Here is a 7,143-nt window from a genome sequence, read left to right on the forward strand (position 1 = left end):
CCTCCAGGCTCAGGGGTCAAGGATGGGCAGGACTCCAGGCTCTGCTTGAGGGATCCTGGCACAGGGGCTGGTGGGGGAGAAAGGATTGTAGATTCTGACCTGCACTCTGGAGAGGAGCTAATAAGTGAAGGGGCATTTTTGATTCCTACCCTGCTTCAATGTCCCCAGGGCTGGAATTCTACATTCCCTAGGGCCAAATGAGGGGGTGAAGCCATTTGGCTAATGAAAACCAGTGCTCCAGGTGAGGCTTGAACTCACAACCTCAGCATAGCTCCTCTCAGCACTGCCCTATAAGTACTGCACGCTAACCAATTGTGCCACTGGAGCACCTGTTAATTGTTGGTCTCTTGGTCCCCTAGGTTGATAAAGGCGAGGAGTGACCCCAAAACATTCTCAGTGGGGTTAGGAGCTGGTATCAACAAGCATTATACTTGGTGGGGTGGATTCTTCTTAAGGCTTCCAGGCACCATTTCACCCTTTTGTTCGTCCCTGTGTAATAACAGAGCTGACTGAGACTCACTGTAGAGTCTTGCTGCAGACCAACAGATCTGAAATCACTGATCACCAGGTCTGAGCATTAGTCCTGCTTTGGGACAGTGTCTCTCATCCAACAAACTGCCCAGTCTGCGCTAGCAGTGAGGCTCCCTCACTAACAGCTGAAATCAGGGAGAGCTGTGTGAAGTGCAGGGCCCCAGGGGTGCCTGAACAGGGCGAACAACACCCCAGGACTTTTAAAAATGGGAGGGCTCTGCCTTGCCACTCTGTAATGACCGTAAGGGTGAGTGAGGGTGGGGAGGGGGCCGAGAGCAGTGAGCAGGAGGAGGGGTCTTGGGGGAAGAGGCAGCGTAGGAGTGGAGGTGAGCTGGGGCAAGGGGCTGGGGGGTGCAGGGAGAGGGCTGCCCGCAGCAAGTAACGGGGTGGGGGCATGCAGGGGAACTGCTCCCTGTCCCAGCTCACCTCTGCTCCGTCTTCTCCCCTGAGCACGCTGCCCCCGCTCTAATTCTCCTCCCCTCCCAGGCTTGCCGCACTAAACAGCTGATTAGCACCGCAAGTCTGGGAGGCAGGAGAAGTGGAGCGGCGCCAGCGTGCTCAGGGGAGAAGGCAGAGCGGAGGTGAGCTGGGGTGGGGAGCTGCTGCAGGGGGGCTGCCTGGCTCTTTGCCATGGGCCCAGCCCCTGCTCCGCCCCAGCCCTGCCCCCCCCGCCCCTGCACTCACTGCATGGTCCACTCCTCTGGCTCCCAGCCATGCTGCCGGCGAGTGCTGTGGGGCGGTTCCCCCCTCCCCCCAAACTTGGGAGCCAGGGGAGCAGAGCAGGCTGAGGCCCCAGGCCTGCGTGGGGGGAAGCAGAGGGGGGCTGGTCCCAGGCCTCTGTGGGGGACAGGGGGCTGGCTACTTCCTGCAGGAAGTGGAGTGACCCGGCCCCAGCCTGCTATTGCACAATCCCCAGCCATGCTGCACAGCGTGCCCCGAGAGGGAGTGGGGGGCCAAGCAGATGATCCAGCACGAGGGGGTCATTCTCACTGGTAGCTGTCCAGTGGCAGTGAGTTCAACAGGCCTTGGCACATGCTGTGTGGGGCAGGAGGTCCTTGTATTTGGAGCAGTGGGAGTGAACTGCGTGCAGTTGTGTCTCTGAGCACAACTGTGAATGTTATGGTGTGTGTGGGGGGGTTATTGTGAGTGTGGCTGGGGGTGTGATTGTTTCTCTCTTTGGGGGTTGGACTAACATGTCCCTCTGGGTGTGTTGTGTGTGAGTGTTCTTGGGATTGTGTGAGTCCCTTTGTGTGTGTGTGTCAGTCACTTGCTGCAGAATACAAAAATCCTGCAAAGCCATTTCCTACTGGTTAGCCCAGCAACACACTGATACAGTGTCACAGACGCACACACACACAGAGCAGGGCTCAGCAGAGGGCAGCAGGGACACACACGTCTCCCCTGGGCCAGCTTGGACAATTTTCCATCACTACTCAGCACAGTGCTGGTGCCCCCACACGGGGGTGGGCAGTGACCGGGCAGGGGGGGCAGATGTGCTGGATCTGTAAAAGCAGCAAAGAGTCCTGTGGCACCTTATAGACCAATAGATGTATTGGAGCATGAGCTTTCATGTGTGAATTCCCACTTCGTCGGCTAGATTCAGAAGGAAGCACTTTGGGAAAATCAGTCAAGGCCCTTAGCAGAGCTGGGACACAGACCCAGTGACCCTTGCACCACCCTGGGAGGGCAGTGGGGTTTAGTGGTCAGAGCAGGGAGGGGCTGGACACCAGGACCCCTGGGTTCTATCCTTGGCTCTGGAAGTGGAAGGGGTCTAGAGCAGGGGGACTGGGATCCAGGACTCCTGGGTTCCATAGGGGAGACTGTTTTTCCCTGTGCTTCCCTCCCTAGAGATCCCAGCCCAGCCCCCTAGTGGAGACTGAGCAGGAGTGGGGGGAGTTGTTCTCCCACTTTGGAGTTATGATTCAAACTCCTCCCCCAGGGACTGTGACATCACAGAATCTGCCCCCCCCCCAACACAGAGAAAACTAGTGGGGTTAGGAGGGTTCTAGCTGCACCCACCAGACAACCCTGGTCATTGCAAGAAACCCCCAAACCTACTTGCACCCACAAAACACCCTCTCAGGGTATACACCCCCTGCTAGGACAGGACCTCTTGCTCCCACCCCTTTTCTTATCACCACAAGCTGCTCCCAGCCAGGCACCACACCCCATTCACACACCTTTTGTCACTACGTAGCTCAGTGGCAATCACTGCCCTGAAGTGACTCCGGTGCAGGCACTCCCCACACGAACTCCCCACACCGGATTCTGTCCACACACAGAGAATTCTCTCTGCCCGGCTCCTTCGGTTCATCTCGCTGCTCTCCCTACTGCCGCCAGACACTGCTCATCTGCATAACCCCGCCCATGGACACGTGACACCTTCTGTCCTGCTGGTTTCAAGTGAGTGAGTTGCCCTTGGGGAGTGAGCAGGTCACAGCCCCAGCGCAGGTCACAGCCCCAGCCAGGGCCGGCTCCAGGCACCAGCTCAGCAAGCAGGTGCTTGGGGCAGCCAAGGGGAAGGGGCGGCACGTCGGGCTCTTCGGCAGCAATTCGGTGGCAGGTCCCTCGGTCCCTCTCGGAGGGAAGGACCTGCCACCGAATTGCCGCCAAAGAAGAAGGTGGCGCAGTGGAACTGCTGCCGATTGTGATCGGGGCTTTTTTTTTCATTTTCCCGCCACTTGGAGTGGCAAAAACCGTGGTGCCGGCTCTGGCCCCAGCACATGTCACAGCTCCAGCACACGTCACAGCACGTCACAGCCTGGGGCAGGGAGATATTGGGGGAGGAGATGGGGGTAGGGAGATACCCAGGCCCATAGACCCATAGGGGCAGGGGATATTGGGGTCAGGAGGAGAGGAGAGGGGGTTGGCAGAGACCCAGCCTGGGGTGCAGGGGAAATGGGGTGGGGTGGAGGGAGGTGGGGAACAGAACAGACACATGTGGGTGGTGAAACGTTGGTCCAAGGAAACTGAGTCACTCCCAGGACATGCTGTGCAGGGGGGAGCACAGGGGCAGGGAGAGAGACCCAGCCCCACAGAGCCCAAGAGGGATATTGGGGGCAGGGGAGGGGATGGAGGGATGAGAGACCCAGGGCCATACATCTCCCCTGGCTCCCAAGTTTGGGGGACGAGGGGAACCGCCCCACAGCACTCGCTGGCGGCATGGCTGGGAACCAGGGGAGTGGACCAGGCTGGGGCTGGGTCACTCCACTTACCATGCAGTGAGTGCAGGGGTGGGACGGCAGGACTGGGGCGGAGCAGGGGCAGGGGCCATGGGGAAGAGCCAGGCACCCCCCGCTGCAGCATCTCCCCACCCCAGCTCCCCACTGCTCCGCCTTCTCCCCTGAGCATGCCGGCACTGCTCCACTTCTCCTGCCTCCCAGGCTTGTGGTGCCAATCAGCTGTTTAGTGCGGCAAGCCTGGGAGGGGAGGAGAATTAGAGCGGGGGCGGCGTGCTCAGGGGAGAAGACGGAGCAGAGGTGAGCTGGGACAGGGAGCGGTTCCTCTGCATGCCCCCGCCCCCATTACTTGCTGCGGGCAGCCCTCTCCCCGCACCTGCCCCAGCCCCCTGCCCCAGCTCACCTCCACTCCACTGCCTCCTCTGAGTGTGGCTTTTGGTTCCCCCAACCACTTGGCACCCTAGGTGGCTGACTAGTTCGCCTAGTGGTTGCACCAGCTGTGGACACTGCCTATCAGCAGGATTCCTCCTCCTCCTCCTCCTCAGTGAGATTAAATCTCCGCACCTAGACAGCTGGTCCATCTGCTGCACCACAATCCCCCATGCCTGAGCCTCCCTGCCAAAGCCCTGCACCCGGCTCCAGAGAATTAAGTCTCACATCTCACTGGGAACTCCACTTCTTGTGCCCAGAGAGTCTCGGCCCCCCTCAGTAGCTGACCTGAGAAACACAGTGTCTGCAAAAGCAGCAAAGAGTCGTGTGGCACCTTATAGACTAACAGACGTATTGGAGCATGAGCTTTCGTGGGTGAATCCCCACTTTGTCAGATGTATCAGTGTCTGTCTTTTCCAAAGAAGTGCCTGGAGGGCCTTTTCTTGTGTGACCATGTGGCCTAATGGATAAGGCATCTGACTTCGGATCAGGGGATTGAGGGTTCGAGTCCCTTCATGGTTGTGCTTGTCCAGTTTTACCTTTGGGCTGAAAGTCCTGCTCCCTTCAGGGCTGGAACCTCTTCTTGGCTGCTCAGGCCAATGCTGTCTTCAGCTAGAGCCCTGGGAAGGAGTTGGGGGATTGGTGTCACAAAGGCTGGGGCAGAAGTCCCAGGTGCTTCTGGTCTAGCCTTTGCCATTCCTGACTTGCCAAAGAAAATGGGCGGCTGCCCGGGCTAGTGTGTAGAGCAGTTTCCCTCTTCCAAATGTGCGCCAGTCCCTGTGTTTGAGGGGGTTTGCTACATAGCACCTTGGGAGCCTGGGTGTCTCTCTGCTTCTCACCAGCTGGGAAAAAGCTTCTTGGGGAAAAATCTCCTGCCCCACTGCAAAAGTGAGCACCTTGAGTGGGACCAGTCAGAGGCCCCACCATGGGGGCTGGCCCTGCCTTCCTACCATCTTGTGATGTTGGCCACAGAGCATCAGCAGCTGCCCTGCATGCTGGTGACCTTCAGTGGGTGTTTGGCATGGCAGGGAGCAGCCTGGCTGGGTGTTTTTGTACCTGTCTGAAGGCCACACATAGGCATGGTCCTGCCCTCCTCTAGCCCTGACCTCAGTTGCTCTGTGGCTTTTAAGCCTTCCCTTGGAGCTGTCAGCACCAGCTGCCTCTGCTCTAGGTGCCCAGAGGAGGAGAGGTGTGTGGGGTCACTTTTACAGATGCCCCTTCCCTGGTACTGCCATTGCTCAGCTGCACAGAGGAGTTTTCATCCCCAATCCCTGCCTAGCAGCCCTCTGGCACCATTCCTGAGGGCTGCCCTGCCTCACTTTCTTCCTACCATGTTGGGAAAGACAGTTCTCATTATTAAAGGGCAGGTGGGCCAACTAGGGGCAGAAGCCCATTCTATGTTTTCCTACTGCAGAGCCCAAGATCAGTAACTTAGCTTGGGTGCAGGCACTGCTGTGCTCCCAGAAAACAAGCCACCCCTGCATAAAGAGAGATGACAGGGCCTGCCAAAGCCTGGGATTGAACCATGGACCTTTAGATCTTCAGTCTAATGCTCTCCCAACTGAGCTACCTTGGCATCTACATGACAGTGTTTTGGCCTGTTGCTTCTCTGTCTGGGATGTTTTTGTCAGCAGTTGCACACAAAAAGGATGGGAAAACAAACAGCTGCTTCATACCCCCACTGGAGGAACCGGGCACCTTTAGCTGTGGTGAGTAAGAAGTGTCTGTTGGCTGGCAGGGCCTGTCCCCCAGGAGCTGGAACAGCAGCTGCCGCCTCCCCCTCGGCTCCAGGCTGTGGGAAATGCTCATTGCCTGGCTGCATGGGCGGACGCTGCTCCGTGCTCTGGAGAGTGTCTGTATTGCTCTGTCAACCCCCCGTCTTCACTGTGCCAGTCTGGTAAGGTCCCACGTGCCCCCTCCGGCCTGGCAGCTGAGAGTCTGTGCAGACATCAACCCCCTGCCAGCCCCAGAGCCAGCAGCAGTGCCAGCCCCCTCCCCCCAGCACCACAGGGGCACTCAATGCACTTCCTGTGGGGAAATGGCTCCTTGGCGTCCAGCTGCTAGAGTGAGAGCCAGGAGAGAGCAGTGTCTGGCTCACCGTGGGGGAGAGAAGAGACCTGATGAGTGCGGATCTCCCTCAGTCTCCCCCGCAAGGCTGGTCAGTTGTATTGTCACTGTCATAGTCAGCGCTTCCCTTCAGGGCCGGCCCTAGAGGGATCCGGGGTCTGTGACAAATCCCCCCTTTTCTCCCCAAGCCCTGCCCCCAGCCCTCCCCTTCCCTTCCCCCAAGTCCCCACCCGTCCCATCTCTTCCCATCCTGCACTTTCCTGCCCCATTCCTCTCCCACCCCAACCTCTTTCCGTCCCTGCTCCACCACCTCCACCCAGTGCCTCCTGAACCCCACTGATCTCTGGCAGGTGAGAGGTGCTGAAGGGGAAGAGGAGGAGTTTGTCAGCAAGGCCTGTAGTGGGCAGGGGAGGAGCTGGCTGCCAGTGAGTCCTGAGCACCTATTTTTCCTCTGTTGGTTCTGCAGCCCCATAGCTCCCATGGAGTCGCTGACTTGGCTTCCTTCGTACTCTAGAGAGAGGAGCAGAACCAGGGCTATGGCTGATCTATGGGGCATCAGGTGAGTGGCAGAGGCATCAGGTGCTGAGAGTTTGCCTGACCCCTCAGGGACACAGTGTGAGGTGGTGCCCCAGGGATCTCTATGAAAGGAGCAGAACAGGATTTACTTGGGATGGGGAGAGAATTGAGAGTGTCTCAGGGGGTTGTACAGAGGTGTTGCCCGGGTGAGAGACTGGCTAAAACACAGGCCTCGCTGTGAGCAGGATTCCAACCTGCACAGGGGAACCCTAGTGGATTTCAACTCCCACACCTTCAGCACTCGGCCATCACAGCTATAAGAGAAAAAATGCCCCAATGCCAGAGAAACTGGTAAAGAATCACAATGACCAGGTGTGAAGTCATCTGAACTACAGAATTCCCACCACAAACCTCCCAAAGC

At 58.3% G+C, this 7,143-nt stretch overlaps 3 non-coding genes across 3 annotated transcripts; 1 reads left to right on the plus strand and 2 right to left on the minus strand.

Moving 5' to 3' along the window:
- Nucleotides 1-233: 233 nt before the first annotated feature.
- TRNAI-UAU lies at nt 234-327 on the minus strand. The gene is made up of 2 exons: nt 290-327; nt 234-269 (listed from the first exon to the last, which is right to left on the minus strand). It is a non-coding gene; the product is annotated as a tRNA-Ile (tRNA).
- Nucleotides 328-4,588: 4,261 nt separating this feature from the next.
- TRNAR-UCG lies at nt 4,589-4,661 on the plus strand. The gene has a single exon. It is a non-coding gene; the product is annotated as a tRNA-Arg (tRNA).
- A 981-nt stretch (nt 4,662-5,642) lies between these two features.
- TRNAF-GAA lies at nt 5,643-5,715 on the minus strand. Its single transcript has one exon. It is a non-coding gene; the product is annotated as a tRNA-Phe (tRNA).
- Nucleotides 5,716-7,143: the final 1,428 nt, after the last annotated feature.

This window comes from Gopherus evgoodei, unplaced genomic scaffold (assembly GCF_007399415.2).
Source record: "Gopherus evgoodei ecotype Sinaloan lineage unplaced genomic scaffold, rGopEvg1_v1.p scaffold_276_arrow_ctg1, whole genome shotgun sequence".
Taxonomy (NCBI): Eukaryota; Metazoa; Chordata; order Testudines; family Testudinidae; genus Gopherus; species Gopherus evgoodei.